The following is a 23,286-nucleotide window of genomic DNA, read 5'->3' on the forward strand; positions in this document are numbered from 1 at the left end:
ACCAGTGGTACCTGTTAGGGTTAAATGACAACTGGGAATCTTCTTTATTTACAACTGAAAATTGATGTATTGGGTTTTTTCAATTAAAGAGGTGGTTATTGCCGGTTGAAAATGCTTTTCTATTCATAAAAAATAAAATTTCAATTTTTTTATAGTTAATTGTGAAACAAATTCATGTATTAATGAATGTAAGTAGAGAGAGAAAATTACTCAAATGCTACCATCCAGAAATCAATAAATATAAGTAACATTTGAAAGAATAGACTTTCAGAATTTTTCTATGTATATATCAACATATCTGTATCTATCATACAAAATTATTCTTTTTACAAATAAAACATCCAACTATACATAATGATTTGTAACATGCTTTTAACACAATATGTGTTCATGCCAATAAAGATTTATACTCTATTTGACCTACAGATCGTTCTGTTTATGTCAACATAGAGCTATAATTCCATTTTTAATGGCTGTCATGGTGATCACCATGTGTTAGATAGCCTATTGTTACACATGTAGATTGTTTGCACTAATTTTTTGCTTCTATGAACAATGCTGTATTGAATTTCTATGCATTTATATTTGTACATACTTTTCAATTATTTTCTTAGGATAAGTTACTTGAAGTAGATTTACTCTGACTAAGGGGATGTGCAATCAAAATAAAAAAATTGCCAGATTGCCCTCTAGAAAAACTGTTTAGATTTAAACATAAAGGGAACTTTTTAAAGTCTCTATAAAGTATGGAGTTTTAATTAAACTAATGCTATTTTAAATTTGTACTTACATCCTGTTTTCCAAAGGAAACGCATAGACTTGTGGATCATTTCAAATAAAGGAAAATATGAAAAGAATGTACACAGGGAGAATTTAGTCAAAGTATTAAAACATTGTTTAAATCGAACTTCAGGGTAACCAAAGAGTTGATGAGAGTTTAGGGGAGGAAAAATAACTTTTCCTCTACCCTCTAGGCTCTTGGCTGAGATGCCTGTGATAAAAGGCAGATTAAAAGGTGAAAAACAGACAGAAATTTGATAACATGTATACTATCTATGTAAATGGGAGATACCCAGGAAATCTGAGCAACCCCTGAAATGGCTCAAGCTACCACGTTAAATGCCATCTCCAGCTAAAGACAAAAGAAAAATGCTGTGACGTTCAGGCGTTGCTTTAAAATAATCAAGCCTGTAAGGTAGAGGGGAGATCTGTATGCCACAAAGTTGACTATCTGTTGTTAACCAGTGAAGCTGAAGATGCTTACATGGGAACTGGTTCTATTTCTCCCTGTACTTTTATGTATATTAGAGATTTACTACAATAAAAAGTGAAGAAAGTATTTAAACATAGATTATTACATATAAAAATTTATGCACACTAGGAATACACAAAACACACAAAATACAGTAGAGCTTCTCTTTTTTTAGTAGAGCTACTCATAATTAAGAAGAAATTAAAAATAAAAAATTATGATAATCTAAAAGTACTTTCTGTTTCAGAAGGAGCTAAGAACCATATGGAAAGAATGAACGGTCTTCATAATGAAAATAATTGGGTGCTTGTTGATTTTAAAAGTAACTGTAGGAAAGAGCCCATTTCTGTAAAAAGCAATAATAGTAAGTAGTAATAAGTAACGATAGTAAATAGTCAAAGAAAAACATAAATACCACTTATTTTTTAAAAAGTAAGTGCCACTAAACTTAGTGTTATCTCAAAGTTATCCTTCCAAGGAAAATGAATGACTATATTTTGAACACGATTAAGAGAATTCCCAATCACTGAGGGGAAAGTTAATAATTACATATCACCTCTCTATGACACAGCGTAGAACAAAAAATGGGAAGTGAACTTTGAAACCATGAATAAGTATTGAGACTTTATACCATGGAATCTCAATGTTTTAACTGGGGGAAGAGACAGAGATCAGTTCCACACTTCCATTTTACAGGTAATCATCCTGAGCTCGAGGAAGCTGAAACAATTTGCTTAAAGTTGTACCTACACTTAAGAGTAATTAATTTTTGCACAATCATAGATCATATACGAAGAAGTCTTTGTTCAAATTTTGTTATCAAAAATTACTTTGTGACGATTACAAAGGTGAAAGCCATAAAAATTTTATATCATTTAGTGTAATATTAGATAAAGATGGTGAACTTCATCTGGAGAATCCAAAAGTGTCACAGAAAACTACTATCGTTTTATCTGGAGAAAAAAAATGAAATTAATCAGGATTTAATTAAAGTGGACAGCATTCTGAAGAGAATAACAAGGACAGAAGTTATTTATGTGAGTATCAAATGCAAAGAGATATGTCTCTTAATTAAGGCAGAAATTGCCTCTGAAAAGAGCAAAAAGGTAGCAAATCATCATTCTGCAGGAGAAAATAGGAGACAAAGACAGAAACCACCAATGTTTTTAATTAAGAGGAGAAAGATATTTTAGAAAAGTGAATGAAACAATTTAGACATTTGTCCTCCCTCTGGCCATATGTAATAGCACTTAATAGCACTTAATATCACCATCACCCCTTTGTTTAGGAGGGACGTGCTACCGTGTGATCTATAGGGTGATGCTCTATAGGGCAAACCCTGCTACACTGAGTTGTTCCTTTGGCAATGAGATTGAGTTTCCATCAGTCCTCATCACACTCTCACCTTGTGCAGAAGGAGATTTTTTCAAGATGGGCAGCTTGTGGTTAACAGTGGAGTCTTTGAACAGGTGAAAATTGAAGATAAACAATTGAAAAAGCTGAAAAATTGAAACTGACCCTCCTGAGGGTCAGACAGGTACCCTAAGGGACAGGATAAACACTATGTTCTAACCAGCTCAGCCTCCAGCCAGCCTTGGGGATCCACTCCGCTCCTTTCAGAGGATTTAATTAGCTTCCCTCCCGGTGTGCACCAGGTGGGATTTCACTCAAATTAATTCACCCTTTAAAACACTTATTCTGCTTCTTTCTCTCTTTGCACATTTTGTTTTCCAACCACTAATTCCTATAACATTTATGATTAATCTCAATATCTAGACAATTAATATTTAATGCTCTCTTGGGCCATTTAGAAATAAGTTAATGATATTAAGTAATCATAAATAGTTTTTTTTTTTCAGGTACATAATACATGTGAATGGAGAAATTAAGCATAAATCATTAGAAAAATGGAGATCAAGTCAAAATTTTCAGCATCTGTGCTCCTTGGGGTGGGGGTGAGAGGGTTGAGGAGGAGGATACAGTCAACCTACTAACATGAACTATTAGATATCCCTACACACACCACGTGGGTCTGAGTCCCATGGAATGCAAGAAGGTAGAGAATCATATTTCTTTTTATTACAGAACATTTTATACTTGTTGTACCAAATAATTCTCACAATGATATTGAAAGAACAGAAAATTTCTTAGCATTGTCCACTTGCAAGGGAAGTAAGGTATTGTTGAAACTCGGCCTCTGTTCATTGGTGCCAAATAGAAATGCGAAGACAGAGTTTCGAGTGCAGTAGGAAAGAATAGCTTTATTGCTTTGCCAGGCAAAGGGGGCCAGCAGGCTAGTGCCCTCAAAACTGTGTCTCCCACCTTGGAGAGGGTAGTGAGGAGTCTTACAGTGTCCAAGGAGCAGGGCGTGATCATCTCATGGACATTCTTCTGATGGGCTGGTGGTGAGGTACGTGGGAGACAGCCTCATCAACCTTCTCGTTCCAACAGGTCTGGCGTCTGCGTGCTTGTGGGCAGCGTACAGTTAACGTCTTCCACCTGGTGAGGGTTTCAGTAGCTGCAAAACAGCTCAAAGGACATGGCTCAGAATACTATCTAGAGCCTTTGAGGAAGAACTAAAGGTCCTTGACTTTAATGGCTAAAGTATTTTTATTTTGTCTTGCTTGATTATTTTCCGTTCTTTTTGCATTTTCTCACTTCTCTGGTTAAACTTATTCTTTGACTAAAGTTTTTTTTTACAGACAAAAGGTAGGCAGAGGACACGGGTGGGGGTCTATTCTGGGAAGATCTCGTAGGGTCCTGCTTGGTTACAGTGGTAGTGAGTTTACCACCAACTAGTTAGCAGCAGAACTGGAACTATATATTCTTTCCACTCTTCAATTGTGTGGCAGGTAGCTGACCATCCAACTGGATATAATAGCTGCAGAAAAGACCCTTGAGTCATTTTCTTAGGAGAGCCTCCGGTGGGGCTCTGGGGAAGCTCTTCCCTGCAGTGGCTTCCTGAAGGACATAACACTCCAGAAATGTTTCAGTTTTAGTTATTGAAAGAGCCTCTTATAATTGACTCACCCCCTTTCATTTTGAAATTTCAATCTGATAATCATAATTGATTTAAATTTCTCTCCCAACTTTTGCCCTTGCCACAGCAGGCTGCATTTGTAAGTCTTAGAGAGCTACAAACTTAGAGAGGTTATCAATTCCTTCAGACCATCTTTCCCCTTTTATAAAAGTACATTGTAGCAACTTTTTGCAACATTCTGAATTAAAACTAATTGATAATATAACCTATTTCCTGAATAAATTTTTCAAATTCTACATACGACTCTAACTCTATCTGCCAGTATTTTCTAATAAATCAGTATGTAGTTCAACTTATGAAACTCAGGTCTCACCCTAGAAGACATGATGGAGCAGTAGATGTCTGTCCCATTATGTAGTGCCCCCTGCCCCCCCACCAAGAGCAACAGCTGCAAATGCTGATGAACAAGTAACACTGGCATCAGTGAAGTGATGTACCAAAATGGTGACTAGCTCTTATTAAATTCCAAATGAAACAAAGTATAATTTCTTTTCTCAAATACACACTAGTTCCATTCCTGGAACAATCAGTGTAAGTTACAATGTGCAAAAAAATACTTAATTCATATGTAAAAACCAGAGTAAGTTTCTAGGCTTGGATAATAATAGTAGAACGTTTGAAAGGTATATGGAATGAAGGACAAATATTCATTGTATGGGGCCATCTCACACATTACAAGATAATGTTGCATCCTTGGTCCAGCCCCATAAATGTCCATTGCAATGTTCATATTATTGTGACAAGAAGGCATCCCGATGAATTTCCAAATTGCCCCTAAGTAGCAGTACCACCTTAGTTGAGAACCATTGCTTGAGGGACTTGGAGAGGAAGGGGATATGGTCTACCTTCTCCTCACCCTGTTCCTTTATACTCTGGTTGTGATCTGGCAGGCAGGAGGGGAGGGAACAGCTCATGTGGCAAGGTTGCAGCTCCTTCATGGTGGTACCTGCTGCTGTCCCATCTCGTTGGTTACATGCTCAGAATCGTTAGGTAGAGTCCGCCACTGTCCCCCTGGGGCAGAACCCTTTACTCAGCAACTCCTCCAAACTTTGAGGAACTTCTTTGTGACCGGAGGACTATTATTTTAGGCTAAACCCACCCCCCACCGCCCCGCAATGATGGCTTCACGCAAAATACATCTCATGGTCTGAGTCCTTGGGAGGTCTGCTGTCCCTATCTCCTTTCACCACTAAAGCCCCACTTCTGAGACCACCCCATTCCATTTCTCCCCAGTGGTCTTTCCCCCACTCAAGGAGTACATAATTCAGAAGTAAACTGGAGGTTAAGACTGGGAAATCAGATGCCAGTCTCGCTTTTTTACAATTTTTAAAGCAATTCTTTTGGGAGCCTCCTCTCTTGACCTTAAAAAGGAGGAACCAGTTGAATACTGTCCTGCAGCTCGTCACAGAATGAGTAGCTTACTGGGCATAATCGCCAGTTTATTTATATACTGCAGTACAGACATGTTCACTGCAAATAAACAGGTGAAAATGTAGGACTGTTTTAAAGTTATGAAATGCATTGTCTCCTTCCAGAACTGAGCCAGTGCTTTTTAATTCACTTTGGCTATCACCATTTCTTTTTATCCGTAAGTAAATGAGAGTAATTTAGAAGAACATGTCTGGAAGATATGTGGGCATAAAAAGATCAGGATTCCACCAAATAATCTGAGAAGCCAACTGGTAGAGAATTTTGGACATTGTGGTGATTACTGATCATCACACAGGAGACCCCTGAAAAGGCACAACAGTGATAAGTAAAATGTCTAGAATATAGTATATAACAAGTTAAGTCTTTCCCTTAATATCAAACTTAGAAGGAATTCTGGTAAACCATGTGTGAGCAAAAAGAGTAGGAAAAGGGAATTGAGTTTAGTGATAAGTTATCTTGATTTTAAGAGTGAGACCAAATACCAAACCCTACAGTACTCATGGCCCTGCCTACCCTGTAGCCCCTGCTAACACCCCTCTCTTCCTCACTTTCTGAGCTTTACACCCTCAGAGCTACTTAAACTACCTACACTGCAACTTCTCACCACAGGGCCTTTGCACCTGAAGCTTCTTCTGTCCAAAACTAAACTGAATTCACCCTCCTCTGCTAGTAGCCAGTTCCTAGCCATCTTTTAGAGCTTAACAGACTCTCCTAAAAAAGATCAGCTGCCTCTGTTAGAAAATCATGTAATTTTGTTAATATCTTTTCCCCCAAGATGAAAGCCCCATTTGTTTATGCGTTCAGTGATGACCCCTTTATGTCTAATACAGTGCCCTGCTTAATAGTAACTTTAAAACACTCAAATGAGTGAATGAATAATGGACTTTTATTTGTGATTGTATAGCTAGAACGTAAGTACCAAAACTTAAGCCCATTTCCATAAAATTCAAGCTCATATCTGCTCTGCTCATAAGACACCATCTCTCACAGAAGAAGGAAAGAAGTTTCCAAACTTGTCAGAAAATTCATTAGGTATTTTTCTAGCATTAGTATTTACATACAAATAACATTTTATCTGATTTATTTAAATAATTTTATTTAAACTTTTAATTTTAATTAATCATTAAATATTTTAATATTTCTTAAATAAAATAAGTAACATTTCACCTTAAAACAAGGAGATAAAGATCAAAAAACCTAGCATATGCTTTCCATGTAAAAAAATAAGTCTTATAATGTCAAGTAGCGTTAGTGTTAAATTAATGCAAGATTTCTGCTAATGACGAATGTACAATTTTGTAGTTTATGTCAGATTAAGGGTGTGTCATGAGATGTCAAAAATACATATGAAAAATCAAACCACTGATTTTATCTATTTGTTATCCAACAAATAAGACCGCTTTTAGCCAGTGTTCTTTTGAGTTCTTTTAAATATATGTGTGTATGTGTATAGGTGTGTATATATATATATATATATATATGTAAAATCAAAAGACAAAAAGATTTGATTAAGTGTAACAGTTCTATTCAGATTCCCTTCACTGACTCTGTATATTTCTAAAATAATATTAAAAGCAGTTGTAGTTAGGGGAAGCAAGAGGCTCTTTATAAAGTCCATACTTCATCAAAATTGGCTCCATTCGGCTTTCCCACACAGTGGATTTAAATGTCTGGAGATTTACTCATGGAGAGGTGGGTGGGGTGCGTGTAGGAGACAGAATCTTTTCACCTGCTCCCTGGTTACAATTCCGCTCTATACGTCTTAGAAAGACGACCAGATAGTCTCAGCTTTCTACAACCTATTTAAAAGGAAGCCTCACATCCAGGGGACTAGGCAGTGCGAAGAATCAATTTAAGGTGCAGAGATTAAGGGGGTGCTTAGTCTGCAGAGAATTTAAACACAATGCTAAAACCAACCAAGGGTCCTCTGCTCTTTACCATCCTGTTCAGCTTCTCAGGGATAAAACGCTACCCCCTGCCTGCTAATGAAGGCTACCCTGCCCCCCATCCACTTTAGCAGGCCACTCTTTAAGGAGAGATTCTTCCCAGAATACGAACAGCCTTATAGAAGTCAGATGTGTTCCAACTGAAACCATCCATGATGGTTCCTCTGAAGATGAAAACCCAGTATTTTTTTAAAAATACTGGGCTGGGTGAGTGAGGGTGGGGGGTAATGGGACTCTGCCAAGAATTGAGCCAAAGCGAAAAGTTGCCATTTTCTTCCCTTTCTTTCTTCTTCAGTCATTGCGTAAGGTCCTCTCACCTGGCCTTCTGTGGGGTTACTGTAACCATCTCCTTCTGGTCTCTTTATTCCTGACACGCCCACTCTTACACGTCATACACTCAAGACGCATTTTCATAAAGCACATGTCTGGCTATACGACTCACATGCTCAAAAATCTCCAGAGTTGAATTCTAGCTGCTAAACCGCTAGAGGTCGTGGGTGGTGTCTAATTCAATTTTTGTTACCACAGGGCTTAGTTCGTGGCGGTGAATGGAATAGTCACTTATTAAATTCTGCCCGAATGATTTAAAAATTCAGCCAGTAAATCTGCGATGAAATTTTCTTCACATGCCTGCCCTATAATAAGGCATGTTCCATGAATTTGCATCATTTATTCACCACATACTTATTGATCATTTTGTATGAGTTAGGTAGGCATTTTCTGTGTTGAATGGTTTTCGGTCTAGAATCTGCCTTTCCTTGAGCAATATCTGTATTTAGAAATTATCTTTTTGACGAAAGAAACAGGAAGACAAAAAATGCCTCATTCAAGTATCATTTTTAGGCTTCAAATCTATCCTTGTTCATCTTAAAAGAGAGCAATGCATGCGCCACAATCCGCTTTAGCCTGTGAGCTTTTAGGTAGACTTGAAACCAAGTGTATGAGATCTGGCAGATAAAAGACCATTCTTGCTACATGAAAGTAGAAACAACGAGAGGTTGGCTATTATTTTCATGTGTTATTTGCTAATTTGCAAATGGTGATTTTCCAATAGTTAAATATTTGGCCACTGTTAAGATTCACGGATGTGAGTGTATGTTTGTGTAAGAGTGTGTGTGTGAATGGTGTGTGTGTGTGTGGGTGCACGCACACATGCTATGTATATTGTGTAATGTCAGATAAGAATGTAGGAAGAAGGAAAAAGGAGGCGTGACAAAGCCATGGAAAGAAGAACCGACACCATCATTAAGTTACACATAAATGATTCCCCTCCCGACTCACCAGAGCTGTTAATTTTGTGGCAAGAGGTTTACCCATGAGAACACACTTGTGTAATATTTGCCATCCAGAATGCATTCATTAGATGCTATTCTTTAAGTTAAACCAAAGGGAAACAGAATGCTTGCAGCAACTCTGCCTTGGAAGGAATACAACCATTGTATGTGCAGCCTCTGAGAGCAGTCTTGTCTTTTTGGAACAACTCTTGAGTCTGTATCACAAATACGAGCTCTTGACTGCAGAGGTGCAAGCAGTGTGGCCAGGCCTCTGCGGCTAGCCCTGACAAAGCCTGGGGGTTCTGAGGTGGGAATTCCTAAAGGAACCTCAACCTCAACTCAGGGCAGGAACAAATAATCAAACAAAGCATTGTGCGCTATTGGTTCATTGGTCTGGGACTCTCATAAAAGGGATCATGTTGTCAGTGAGCCACCTTAACTAGGGTCTCTGCAAAGCTGACCGTCTAAACTAATATTTGTTTCCCCAGCTTCATTTCTTTCATGGCAGTATCTCCATCTGATACCCTATGTGTGAATTTATTTTGCTTGCTGCCTGTTTTTCTAATGGAATGTTAAGTCCTAGGAAGGTGGGAACTTTTACTGATGTTTTTGCTGTTGCATCCTAAGCATCTGGGACAGTCTCTGGCCCAGAGTAGGTCCTCGTAAATATTTTTTGAATGAATCCATGAAGGAATGAATGAAAAAATGAATTAATATGACTCTTCTCAACTGTGTTTATTTATTTATTCTTTGAGGAGAGCAAGAACTAGTTTATTTACTCATGTTTTTACTTTTTTTCATCTTTATGGGAATATATTGCTTTACAATATTGTGTTAGTTTCTGCTGTACAACAAAGTGACAGCTATGTGTATACATATATCCCCATATCACCTCCCTCTTGAGCCTCCCTCCCATCCTCTCTATCCCACCCCTCTAGGGCATCATCAATAATCGAATTGAGCTATCTGTGTTATGCAGTTGCTTCCCATGAGCCATCTATTTTACATTTGGTAGTGTACATATGTCAATGCTACTCTCCCACTTCGTTCCAGCTTCCCCTCACCCCCCCCCACCCCGTTTCTGTTCTCCTCAGCTTTTTGCTTTTAATTAGAGTTGCTTAATGACTGATTTTGACCCTCTCAGGCACTTCACTGTTTCCTTGATTTTTGAAAAATAATAAATGATAAAATAAGCACAATGTCTATACAATACATGCCTAAAGAACCCCTCTTAACAGGAAATAAAAGATCCTCTGACATGCTTACAAACTGGGTCATTCAAGAGCTTATAAGTAATTGCTGAGATAACTGACAAGGGGTCAGCTTACAGGCTCAAGCCTGAGGCTCGGTCAGATTGCCATCTCTGGGTGGTCTGGCCTCCTGCAATGTCACAGACAATCTGTCTGTCATCACAGAGCAGGTGGCCAGGCAGGACTGTGGGTGTGGATATGGTGACTAGGTCAGTTGCTAACTAGGGCCTGCACTATAACTAGGAGTAGATGATTGCTATTAAGTTGCAATTTGCACTGGACAGGGCCAAAGTGTTTACCCTATAACCCAAACCCATCTTTTGTCCACATAGGCCTGTCCCCCTACAGGGGACAGTATGTGCTTTGTTAATTCATCTACCATGAACCCGAACACTGCTCTAGATGCTGGGGTCTGACTGTTCAAAAAGACAGAAAGAGGCCCTGCAGTCTTGGACTTGACTTTCTTGATCATCCCTTCCAATCTGCTCATCTATCTTCATCAGGTCAATTACAGTACCCACTTGTGTCTCTTACAGACTCAAAAAAGGCCCTTAAACAATTGTAAGTTCTCTTAAATTTCCAAGAAGAGTCCCCATTTTTATATTTTGTTAAATACCAATGTTCGATGCAGCAGCAGAATAGAAACAGCGTTATGGCAGACGTAAGGGGATTTTTTTCACTTGCCTTTACCACTAGCTAGCTACTTGATCTTAGCCCCATGGTTCTCAGCTCTGGCTGAACCTAGAACAAACCAGGGAACTTTAAAAAATGCCAGTTTCCATACTCTACTTCAGACCAGTGGGAGCAGAATGTCCAGGAGTGGCCCTGGGCTTCAGTATTATTTTGAAACAACACAACTGATTCTTATGTGCAGTCAGGGTTGGGCAAATCTTTTTGTACTTTCTCAACTTGTAAAATGAGGGTAACCATAATTCCCTCCTTAGCTCATAAGGATTTCTTATCTAAAATTTAGGTTGTAGATGTCAAATAATTTTAATAAATAATTTTAATATCTACATAACGAACATCTGTTTTGGTCTGCCTTCGCAGAAATTCTTAAACAAATCCAAAGATGGCTAAGACTTTTGTGTGACAGGATAATATTTTAAAAGAAAGAGAAAATAGAATGTAGTTTCTGAACTTTTCTTACTCATAATTGCTAAGGACTCTTTAGGTCACGCTATATAAGATTCTGAATTTTTAAAAAAACAAGAACATAGTGTCATTATTTCCAGACAATTGCAGTGGTAGCAGAATCAGCTGCATTAAAACCATGGATTAAGACACCCATAAATTCAGTCCATTTCCCCCCCAGGTATCTTTGTTATGACCATTTTCAAGGGCTACTGTCTGGGTACTGTGGTCACCACTAAAACATTGACAGTTCTCAGAAGATTCTAATCAGTGGCCAGCAGTTGAAGATGCAGTGAGGGAGCTATAGATCATAGACAATGCCAAAGAAAAGAGATTTATTGAAAAAGCTGAAGTACAATCTCAGGGACACTGCTTCAAACTGGATTTTGAGGAACAACTGCCCAGTGCAGAGGACCCCGGGGAGTTCATCTTGAGCCCCTATTGATGAAGTCCTTGAATGGATGTTGAGTTTGTGTAAACTTAGAGAAAAAGTTTATGTCCTCTAGATAAGGTCCCCAGTTAAGAAAATTTATGTGACAAGCAAAATCTTCCTTGGAGTGGAATTTGTTTAAAATGGCTCCATTGGAAATTAAACCTTCAGATTATAATAGAGAAGGGATCACAGGAAAAGACGAACATACAGGAAAAGAAATACTGCGATGCAGCTAGAATGGGGTACCCCTTTTATGGACCACATAACCACACTCTGTACTTACAAAATCAGAAAGTGCACAAGCAATACTTTCATTACAGAGAGGGAAAGTACTCTTGTACTATAGGGGTGTCCGCTTTCCTGGATTATTCACTGTATAATCTGCATAACAAAAACCATAGCATAATCATTATGAGTAATGCGATGGCCTGAATATGTTGAACCCAATTATATAGAATTTTTTTTTACTTTATATACCTCATTTTTATGGAAATTTACCAATAATAACAATAACATTTACTAATTACTATGATCAGGAACTATGTCAAGTACACTAATACATTTTATTCATTTCATAATTTCTTGAAGGAGATTTATGATCTAGGTTTTCCAGACAAAGATATTGTGACTCAGGGAGGTTAAAAAACTTCTCAAGGCTGTATAGCCAGAGGTGAGATTCAAACTCAGATAGTCTGACTCCAAAGCCTTGATTCCAGTCTGTTCTTTTCTGACCCACGAGTTGACCTAGATAATGATTCTGTCATTGCGTTACTGACTTGTGACCTCATCATTGGTAAGGTTTTGGGGTACAAACTGGATAATGTCTTCAGTGCTCTAAGGGGCAGAAATGGAAAATGAAAGTGTCAGAATTTGCACAAGCCCAACCGTTGACTATAAGTTCCTCAAATGTAGACGTGCAGACCTCTGGTGTCCAAAGACTGTGACAGATTCAGAGGAAGTGGATGATTTTACAGTGACGGACCACTGAGGAAGGATGGGTTATAACTTTAAGTCTACTGGGAAGGCTGCTCCCACCCACCAGCAGGGGCCACTGACTAGATGGGGTTCAACTGGTCAAAACAAAATTGAGAAGTAAATATTTAACTGCAGGAACAAGACCCCAGGGAGGAGGAAAAATAGCACTTAGAAGTCACTAAGGATCCCCACAGTCACCCTTGAAGCAAAAATCCTGGATCCAATCAGCAGCAAACAAAACCTGGTCCAGCGGTTCACCTGAAGTTCCTGGGTGTAGGAAAATGGCTAATGCTAAGCTCCACTCTTTTGCTGGCCAGGCTGCAGATGCTAGCATGCTTTTTTCTTATGTAGAACTCAGTATCAGCCTGAACCTGCGAAGGAGCTGATGAGTGACTGGGGAAGACAGGCAGAGTAGGAAATGAGGTGGGAATAAACCAGAGCTATATTAACACGAGGAAGGTGCTCCAAGCACTGAAAACAAAAAACAAAACAAACATTGATAGTACCTCTGACCTAAGTAATTCAAAGTACTGTAAAACTGAAAGAAATTACAACGAAGTACTTGTTTTCCCCATGATGAAAAAGTGTTGACTGTTTTAATATGATATTAACTATTAAAAATAAAATATAGGGTACCCCTGATCACATGTCTAGTTTTTCTGTAGACTGGCCTAATTCACAACATTTTCATTTGGTTTGAAAATGAGTGTGCTAAAAGATCCCCTGAAGGTTTGCAGGCAAATAGTTCATGAAAATCTGAACCACCTTTAGAATATATCAAATCTTAGTGATATCCCTGTGGAGTCCACAAAATGGTCATGCCAACTGCTTTGGGTAGATAACAGTGGAGGCCCATAACTGATTCTTCAGTCCAAAGGAAAGAATGGCATTCAGTATGCAAGAATACAATTAGGAAATAGTATTGCCATTGGAATATAAATCACCACCTTCCTACATACAATATTTTTTCTTTCCAATGTCAGAGCCTGTAGCAGCCTATTTCCTTACCTAGAGCTTTGTGGCAGTGATGTAGCCTTTGATAATTCTTGTAATAAAAATCCAGTCATGTATGACATTTAGGAGGGAGCAAAAGGTTTGATTTGCCTTGGGGGCCTGGAACCCTTATAAAAATGCCTTTAATGAGAAATGAAAGGAAAAAAAAAAATTAGGGGAGTCAGAAATTGAGCCAAATGGAAAATGGTGCCAAATCACTGCACCAGGCTACCTTTTAATGGTTCTAGGTAATAGAGAAGACCACTTCATGTAGTTCCCCCCCCTCCCCCGTCCCCGGATATCCAAATTAACTTAAATATCAGTCTAAATTGGGGAACAAAAGAGGAATAAAGAGAACCAAGAAGTCATCTTAATGCCTTCTCAGCTGCTGACAAGATGGATTTGGGGCACTACTGGAATACATATATTTAGGAATAGGGCTTTTATCACCCCATGTCACAAGCATGCTTACACTTTCAAGAAAATCTGTGCTTTCACTAAGTGGTCCACAATAGCAATAACAGGCCTCACCCTTTCTACAAAATCCATTCCAACGAGATGTAGTCCACTCACATTTTCATTTAGTGCCTCCATTCAATCCCTTCAGTTAGCTTTGTCCTATTTCCTATGGGTGGAGTCTTTAGTTATATGCCTTTCTCAGTGTCATTTACAAAGTAGCCACTTTTCTCTGCAAGCCCCTTTCCTTGAGTGTGAGCCAAATGTCTGCCTCTCTCACTCGAAGTCAGGACTGTAAGTAATTTTTGGCTGAGGACATATGCTAACAGAGGGGTGGTGACCTCCTGCATCTCCCCATGTCATTCTGTTCACACCCATTGGTCAGTGCAGCCTAACAAAAAGTTTGCATGGAGAGTGGCTTCCAAGAAAGTCTAACCCCTAGCAGAGGAAAGGAAAATGTTCTTAGGGAGTAATGATTCCTGGGAATATACAAGACAAGAAGAAGCCTGACGTTTCCTCTGTCAAGCTGAGTGTCCACAACCACTAGGAGGAAGCGACAAGCCCCTGCTAATTAAAGAGTGGTTCTCATTCAGGCAGCATCACCATCATTTGTGAGTTTGCTAGAAATGCAGATAACAGGCCTGTTTCAGATCTACTGCATAAGAAACTGCAGTCTCCAGGTGATTCATATGCACATTCACGTTTGAGGAGCACTGGCCTAGAACAGGGTTCTCAACCTTGGTTACACATAGGCATCAACCAGGAAAACTTAGAAATAATTACTGATGTCCAGGTCCCACCCCCAGAGAGTCCAAGCTACTCTGTCTGGGGTGTGGCCTAAGCACTGGGATTTTTAAAAGCTCCCCAGGAGATTCTGAGGTGCAGTCAGAGTTGAGAGCCACTGGCAAAGAGGCAGAGGAGGGCTACTTTTCCCATCCCTCCTGCTCTTTGCCTCACAGTCAAATGGTGGGATTCCTGGAGTAAGAATCTCTCTTTACCTGTGGCTGGCTACCCCAGAGCTGTGCTGTAAGTATGGGGGAAAACCCTACTGAAGAACCTTAACTTTCTATCTAGTGCTTTGGATTCCCTCCCACTCTCACTCTACACATAGCTGCCCCTGATCCTCCACACTTTAGCAAACCACACGCGTGGTGAACATCAACTCGTGCTTTAAAAATACTAACTTGGAGTCCGGCTTCAGAGCAACATCAGAGTGTTGAGATAGGATGCTACAATCTGCATTTTTAACTAGCTTCCCAGGTGTGTCTGATGTGCAGCCAGGTTTGTGAACTCCACAGTGGGTCTAGCCTTTCATCCGGCCAAGTCATTAAGGTTTTGTAAGGATGAATGAGCTGTCAAGAGAGCAAGGGCCTGGTGCAATGCTCCTTTATTAATTATGGCGAAGTGATGTATTGGCAATGATGATGCTTCTCTTGGAAAGGGCAATGAATGGTTCGTCGATTGCTGCATTAGATCTTTCCCAACTTAACCTTAATGCTCAGCTTTTACTCCTCTCTGTAGTTTTAAAAGCTGCAGGGCTTTCACATTAAACAGTCTCTTGGTCTTTATTCCCAGGTGAGCTGCAATCTTTGAGGCAAATACCAACAGGGAGAATCTTCCGGAGTTCTTAGCTGGGGAATTACCCCCCTTCCCCTCCCCGCCCCATCCTTATCTGCTGGTGTCAGCAGCTCCTAGCCAGCGTATTGCTGTGCAGGTCTGATAAGTAGGAAAAACACGGAGTGAGAATTTCAGAGAAAATCACTGATACATCCCCGAATCCCTTTGCTATAAGAAAGCTTCCTTTAGCAGAGCGATAGGAAGTGGAGAAAGAAAGATACATCTGGATGAACAATTTCAGAGGTGAAAAACGGGTGGGCGAGCCGGGGTTGGGGGTTCTCTCTGCGGGTGAGGCGAGGAAGGTGGTAGAGAAAAGTTGCCGCGCCGGTCTGCGCGTGTAATCCACGGGCTGGGCGCCGGGGAGAGCGCTAGCGCGCGCGCGGCCGCAACGCACTGCGGGGCCGAGAGCCGGGAGGACAGCGACAAACCTTCGCCGCCGCAGAGGCTGGGAGGCTGGAATTGCTCCCCACTCGCCCGGAGGCCGCCGGGGTGGGGGCGCGCGGGGGGCCGGGGCGCCGGCGGCGGCGGCGGGGCGGAGCGCGCGTGAGAGCGAGTGCGAGGCTGCTGGTGGCGGGCGGCGGGCGGGCGGGCGAGTGTGCGCGGGAGGGAGGGAGGGAGGGGAGCGCGCGCGCCGCCCGGGCCCCGGCCCTCCCAGCCTCCCGGCCTCCGCGCTGCCTCCCGCCCGCGCGCACCGGCTGCCCGCTGCCGCCGCCGCCGCCGCCGCTCCTGCTCGCGCCGGCGCTGCACGGGAGCCTGCCCGCCGCCGCCCGCTTTGTGCTTCCCCCCGAAGATGGGAGCGACCTCTCCTAGCTCAGGAGCTATTTAAAAGGAGGGAAGTGCTCCGTCTTGCCTACCAGCGTGGAGGAACTGGGGAGGGATCCAGCCACACTCTCCCAAACCAGGTAGGATCTTCTGATGGGCAGCAGAAGGGATTTGGTCAGATACCGCCAACTATTTTCCATTTGTTCCGAAGGCTACACTTCCCTCCGCTTTGGCAAAGAACCGGCTCCTAAATTGTGTGTGTGTGTGTGTCCCTACCCATTTTCTGGGGGTGTCCGCGCTTCTCGGGGGAGTGAAATTGCTCGGGCTGGTGCGTCTGGGCATTGAATGTGCCCGCCTGCCAGTGCCGGCTGCCGGAGGAAGAAAGGGCTGCTAAGGAGAGATGCTGCACCCTGCACCGCGCTGGGCTTGAGGATTCAGGGCGCGAAGAAGCGAAGTCCACCCGGAATGCAGCGCTGCTGGGGATCCAGGTGTCCCCACCCACTGGGCTATGCTCGGCGGTCATTCCCTCCTCCCGGTAATCCCTGGGGTCTTCCCCAAGGCCACACTCTCGAGCTTCCTCTTTTCTGGCCAGCCCTGGGTGCTCCTTCAGCGCGGACTGCGGAGAGAGGGAGGTGTGGCCGGGGCGGGGGGACAGGCAAGGAAGAGATGATGCGGGGGAGTGGGCTGCAGGGTCCCAGACGCTGGGTGCTCTGCCCGAGCGTGCGTTGGGGATTCTGCACGCGCAGGCATCTTTCCCCAGGAGATTCTCGAAGGGAACTTTGCCGCTGCATTATCTGCCTCTGGAGCTTTGCTCTTGGGGAAATGGCCTGTGTTCTGAGATGTGAGGATATCCTTCTTGGCTCCTCCTTAATGAAGGAGAGGGAGGTCTTATGGGTGGACGGTCGGCTACAGAAACCAAATCCGCCCAGGAGATGCTTTTAAAAATACAGTATGTGTGCATCCTTGGTTTTTCAAATTCCCCTTCTCTCATGGATTCTGTTGACTGATGAATGGCTTGGGCTGGCAATTCGTATTTCCCTCTCCAGACAAAGTGGCAATGGTTGGGTTGCGAGCAGAGTGATCAAATTTAACAAAGAATTTTGTGAAGAAAGCAATGTGCATGGTGTCCGCAGTCGCTGGAAAGAAAGTCCTGCTTTGCACTAGGTATCTGTTTAACCCCCCCTCTGCCTGGCTCCCTTGCTGGCGCTCTCTTTCTACTGCTAGTCAGCCACTAGTGGTTGTGAACATAACAATACAAACTTTGTCCTGCTGGAGGTGTAAAGACTAAAAAGAGAAAAAAAAGGATATCAGTAGGAGGTGTAGTGGAAGAAGCTTTTTAAAAAATGACGGATGTAAAGACAGTACAGGCATCCCTATCATGGAGGTGCTAGTGGAGTAGGTGGAGAGTCTGATCAGATCCGGTTAAAGGCATAGCTTGAGTCTCTCCAACTAGGAGCAAATGAGCATCCACAATCCAGCATCTGTGTGAAGATTTCCTAAGGGAAATGAGGAGCAACCAGGAGGGGATTCTGAATGCATACCTCCCACGTACATCCCCCAGCATACACACTCACTCACTTATGTTTTCTCTTTCTTAGAGCTACTCCTGCAGCAAGTCAGGAAAAGAGGGAGGAAAATGTATTTAGATGTTTCATTCATTTCAGACAAGAAAACAAAGCCGGAATAGGAATGACTGCTTTGAGGTTCCTCTTTCAAATCCTGTGTTACTTGGATTTACCTCTATGGGTTTGCTAAACTTGCTTAATTGTGAGGTTAGTCTCACGTGAAAAAAAAGGAGGAAGGAAGAGGGAGCTAGCTCGCTCCATCTTTGGGGCCTTGTGAGTGAGAAGGTGGGGAAAGATTCACTTATTTCATCAGAAGCAAGCTGTGATTTCTTAAATGGTTTTCATTTTAGGGACTCTGCCTGCTTGAAGGATTCCATTTGGATCTGAGGGCTTTTAGCTATGACTTCTCCCACCTACTAAAAAAGGAGCCTTGATTTTTTCCGCCTGAACTGGCTCTTTTATTAAATATGGCATGATTAATTCCTAGGGAAAAAGAAAAAAAAACTGGACAGAGATAAACTATTATTCACTGTTGAGCTGTGCAGGGACAGCTAAGGATGTTAAGTGTCCATGACAATCAGACTTCATTTACTCTGTCTTGAAAGCTTAGCAGGTCTAGAAGAGGAGTGCAATGAATTAAAAGAATATGAAGGCTGTGTTTTATATCTATGTGCGTATCTATCTATCTACCTACCTGCCTACTATTTTTGTTTACTTTACCATTACTACTTAATGGTTTCTATTGTATCATTTTGGATTAAGATTAAGTACTAGATAACCCTTTTGTTGACCATGAAAGGGAAGAAAAAGGCATGGCCCTAGCAGTGCTTTAACTCCAAATGAAATTACAAAAGGAAGGTGAGGAATAGTCAGTAACACCTACAGGACTATTTGCAGGAATTACATTGTTCTTTCAAACTTACTACGTTTTGAAAATAAAATATTCCAAGAGAGCTTCAGCATTTTGTTAGCAAGCTATATTTAACATGTTTTTTATCAGACAAAAATAGACTTTTATTTATCTTACAAAGTAAACGCATGGTTCTTTCCCCGTAAGTACTTAATCTGTTTCTTTGACAAAAGAAGTGGTGAGAAAAGCTCTGTAGATCCAACAAAGTTGCATTCCCCCTTTAAATCAAGTATAAAGCGTGCATTTAGCTCATGGATCGGTTTTTTTCCCAATGTAAGTGCATTTTAAGACTGTACCCTCTGATTTTTGTGTTGCAGTTCAGTAACAGAAGCCCTTTCTCTGTGATGCCTTCAGGTAGGGGGAGAAAATGTAGGTAAGAAGCTAGCAGTCTGTCCCATCAGCATGGGAATAAACAAGGCCTAAATTGAAATAGAAATTATATCTGGAAAAAGAAATACACAATTAAAAGAGGATGGTGGAGCACAAAACTTGCATGTTTGATATTTTTGCACTGTGTATGTATGTTGCTTTTCTCTAAAAATTAAATTGTTGCTTTACATTTGCTAACAACTTAGGAATCACCATGCAGAGATCTCACTTCTTCCTGATCCTTCCATCCTCTTTTTTTTGTTTCCTCTAAGAGATAAATGTCTCCTGTCAAAACGTCTACCAATATTGTCCACACCTCCTGGTCAGACCCTCATTGTAACCTCTACCAAATAGTCTCCCATCTGATCAAATTCTCCTGCTCCCTCTTGTGGCAAATGTTCTCCTTGACTTTCCCTAGATTTCAGACTCCATTCCTTCAGCTGCTTATCACTTTGATTCTAATTTTCAGTGATAATTGGGGCTAACGAAGCCCGTGGATTGCTGAACTAGCTGCTTCCAATTTTCTCTCCGAACAAAGGGAGGTCTATCCCCTGGAGACGTCCTTGAGCTTTAGTGAAAGTAAATGTCAGGTGTTCTCCGACCCATTGAGATGGACTAGGTTCTGGGAGAGTGAGCTTTCAGAATCTTGCCTCTGAGATTTTGATTTGGACTCAGGGCTAGTCCATTGGGGCCTCATTAAGTTCAGTGGGATTATTTACAGTTTTCTTTTTTTCTCTTCCAAAAGATGTGTGTGTAAGTGAATGTGTCTGCACCTCTTCTCTGCTCTCTCTCCGCCTCCCTGCCTCCCATCCTCTTCAGGATCTTGCACTTGCGCACACACTTCACAGAATACTTTATACAACACATGTTTTGAAAACTTCAACTAATCAGTGACTAGGTTCTCAATAGGGTTCGTAAATTAAGCAGCTCATTTTCTGCACTGGAGACTCCTAGGGTAAACTACTCTTACTGGCATGTTTTCATCACAAGCAGTTGAGAATACAAATGAGATCAGGCGCCTTTTGCTAGTGTGTTGACTCAACTTGGAAGACAGTTGCTCGCAGCCCTTTGTGGCCTCAAGTGTTTTTTGTAGGCTCTCTTTGCTAACAACTCTATTGAAACCTAAGTGTTCTCTGTCTACATCTGTGATCGTCCTTTGATCAGCGCAGCCAAGAGAGTACAGTAAATAACAGGATAGAAAAATGTTCACGAGACTCCCATTTTCTCTTCACCTGAAACTTTCTAGCCAGTTTCAGGAGGAGGAGGAGAATGTGGGGAAGGAGAAAAGTCAGAAAGTGATGGAAAGCAGCTGGAGTGGTGGAAGTGCGTTTGTGATCAGGGCAAATACGTTATAGGCAGCTGTCTAGAAAGTGATTTGAGAAACACGAAACATCCCTGAGTTCAAAGCATTTATCCATCTGCCAATGTAGGATCAGAAATTCTCACTATTAGAGACATTCATTTGAATAAAATAATTCTATCTAGTAGATTCCTAATAGAATGCAATGAGATTACCTAGGGAAGAGCTACCACTCATTCTCACAAACCTTTCGCGTCTGTTCATTTATTAACTTGGACTGGTTTATCAGATCAGCTGGCAGATAGAAAAGTCCTGAGGGTCTGGGACACAGGAAGATACAGTGGAAGTGAAAGAAGTTTGAAACTAGGTTGCTGTCCAATTCTTGCCCCCAGAGGGCCCTTCTGGTGGGGAAGTGCCTGAGAACTGAGCTACTGAAGCTGGGGTAGAGAGTAGCCACACAGAGGCAAAGAGAAACTGCCACACTGAGATTTTACTTCCAGGGCAGCAAAACTAACAAAAGTTTGCTCTTTCTTGAAAATTTAGCCTGTTGAAGTCTTCTGAGAAATGGGCAGAATATGTCCCCTAGTGTAAAATATCCTTAAAATCTTGAATGGCTTCTACTGTATCATTTTGGAATATTCATACCAGTAACCTAGAAAACTAGTGTGATACTCATTCAGACAAATGGTTTTTTGCATGTGTAACAGACAGAAACATACATGTAAATACTAAAGTCCATCTTAATTTTTTAGAAAAGACAAGAAAAGTCATCACTCTGTCGGTGTCATTGCATGTGAAGTCAGAATACTTAATAATTTCTTGGTTGAATCCAATGTGAGATGAAGTCAAACAGACAAGAGAGTGATTCAGCAATTTCCTTGAACTCACCTGTGATATTTATTGAGCACTCAGTGTATGCAAGGCACTGTGCTGGGCTTTTCAGAGAATGCAGATGCTGAAGAGGAGTTACTTGATGTTTGCGGAACACCCATTATGTTCCAGACATCAGTCTAAGCACGTTGTACGTGCTTCCTCACTTAATACCTTTGCAAGGAAGCATCCTGGTCCCAACTTCAAGATGAAGATGATGGCTCAGTTAAATAAGTTGTCCAAGAGTGGACAGGTGATGGTAGCAGTTTTTGAGGCTGTTGGGCCAAATGAGATAGATGTCTGCAGCTATCTAATGAGCCCAGTGCTTCAAAGCTGGGAGGAAGAAGAGAATGTTGGAAAAGGCTTCATGGAGGAGGAGGCATTTTACTTCGTTCTCAAAGAGTGAAAGGACTTAGAAAATAAAGCCTCACTATTTTTAAAACATGTAAACCAGCCCCAGCTAACTTATGACAAGGACCACCCCCGAGCAAGGTTAGGGCCATTTCCAGACTTCAGACGAGCTGCATGCCCCAGTTATGACCCTGCCATGGGAACTGTGGATCTGAAAGTGCGAATCTGAGGGTTATGGTTTCTCTGCTGTCACAGGTGGTTTTTCTTTCTTTCTTGAGCACCGAATGGCTCTGGTGTTTCTTCCTTGAACTTTCCCAGCTCCTCACTTCTGCTTCCCCCTAAAGCACGGGACCCAGGTCCTGTTTGGCTCTGCTCTGTTCAATGTGTAGCGCTCAGTGTTAGCAGGCTTAGATAATTGGACTGCTTACTCTACATGCCAGCCCTCCCTTCCTCTCTGCAGCATGGTAGAACCCCCAGAGTGAGTGCCATCAGCCAGGGGCAAGAGGACAGCGCTTGGGGGAGGGACTCAGTCATCTATCAAGTGTCTCTCAGAAGTTGCGGGTCGTCACTCTTCCAAAATCATCCACCTTTCAAATGTTGGGGGTTGTGAGCCCTCTAGAGCTGACATTTGTGAGTCGACACAGTTGGTGGCTCTTTTCTCCCCTGACTCCTTGCTGTCTTTCTTCTCCTGGCCAGGCAGCTGTCCATGGCCCTTTTTTAGAACTTCTCTTTTATCAATTCTTGTGCTGCTTAGACCCAAGGCTAGCTCTGGAAGACACATTAGAGGTCATCTAGTTTTTTTGTTGTTGTTTGTTTGTTTTTAATAAATAAGCAAATGGAGACTATATGAAATTAAATGACTTGATGAGAGTGAAATGGGACACAGTTGAATCCAGATCTATGACTCTGAAGTCATTTCACCAAAGTCATATCTCCCTTTTTTCCTTGATACTATAGAAGGCCTCCAGAAATGTGCCTGTGTTTTCTGGCCTCAGGAGTCCCTGGATGTCTCACAATGACTTCCTCAGGTGGAAAGAGAACTATGACTTTGCTTCTAGATCGAGGGTATTGACGAAGGACCCTATGGTACTGAGACCGAAGTTCTCTCAGCTCAGCAGGCATACCATGTTAGTTTTAATATGTGTTTGAATTCAACACATGGCATATTTAACAGTGTGCAAGGTCCTTAACTTTTCTGTGCCTCATTTTCTTCATCTATTAAATGGGAGTAGTGATAGTAAAGAGCCTTATGAGACTTTTTGAGGAATAATACACTAGTACTTGTACAACATTTGGAACTGCTTCTGGCACATGAGTGCTCAATGAGGACTGGTCTTTCCTACTTGAGAGATGACTGG

The 23,286-nt window shown here is 41.6% G+C and overlaps 1 protein-coding gene across 2 annotated transcripts in view; it reads left to right on the forward strand.

The window, feature by feature from the left end:
* SLC8A1 (solute carrier family 8 member A1) overlaps positions 1-23,286 on the forward strand; it is a 408,133-nt gene that overhangs the window by 42,924 nt on the left and 341,923 nt on the right. Inside the window, exon 1 of one of the 2 annotated variants that reach the window (XM_057740996.1) lies at positions 16,533-16,703. The exons of the other annotated variant lie outside the window; for it this stretch is intronic. The gene's annotated coding sequence lies outside the window, so the exon portion shown is untranslated. Of the gene's footprint in view, positions 1-16,532; positions 16,704-23,286 lie in introns of those variants that run through there. 2 annotated transcript variants of the gene reach the window in all.

This window comes from Hippopotamus amphibius, chromosome 7 (assembly GCF_030028045.1).
Source record: "Hippopotamus amphibius kiboko isolate mHipAmp2 chromosome 7, mHipAmp2.hap2, whole genome shotgun sequence".
NCBI classification, from domain to species: domain Eukaryota; kingdom Metazoa; phylum Chordata; class Mammalia; order Artiodactyla; family Hippopotamidae; genus Hippopotamus; species Hippopotamus amphibius.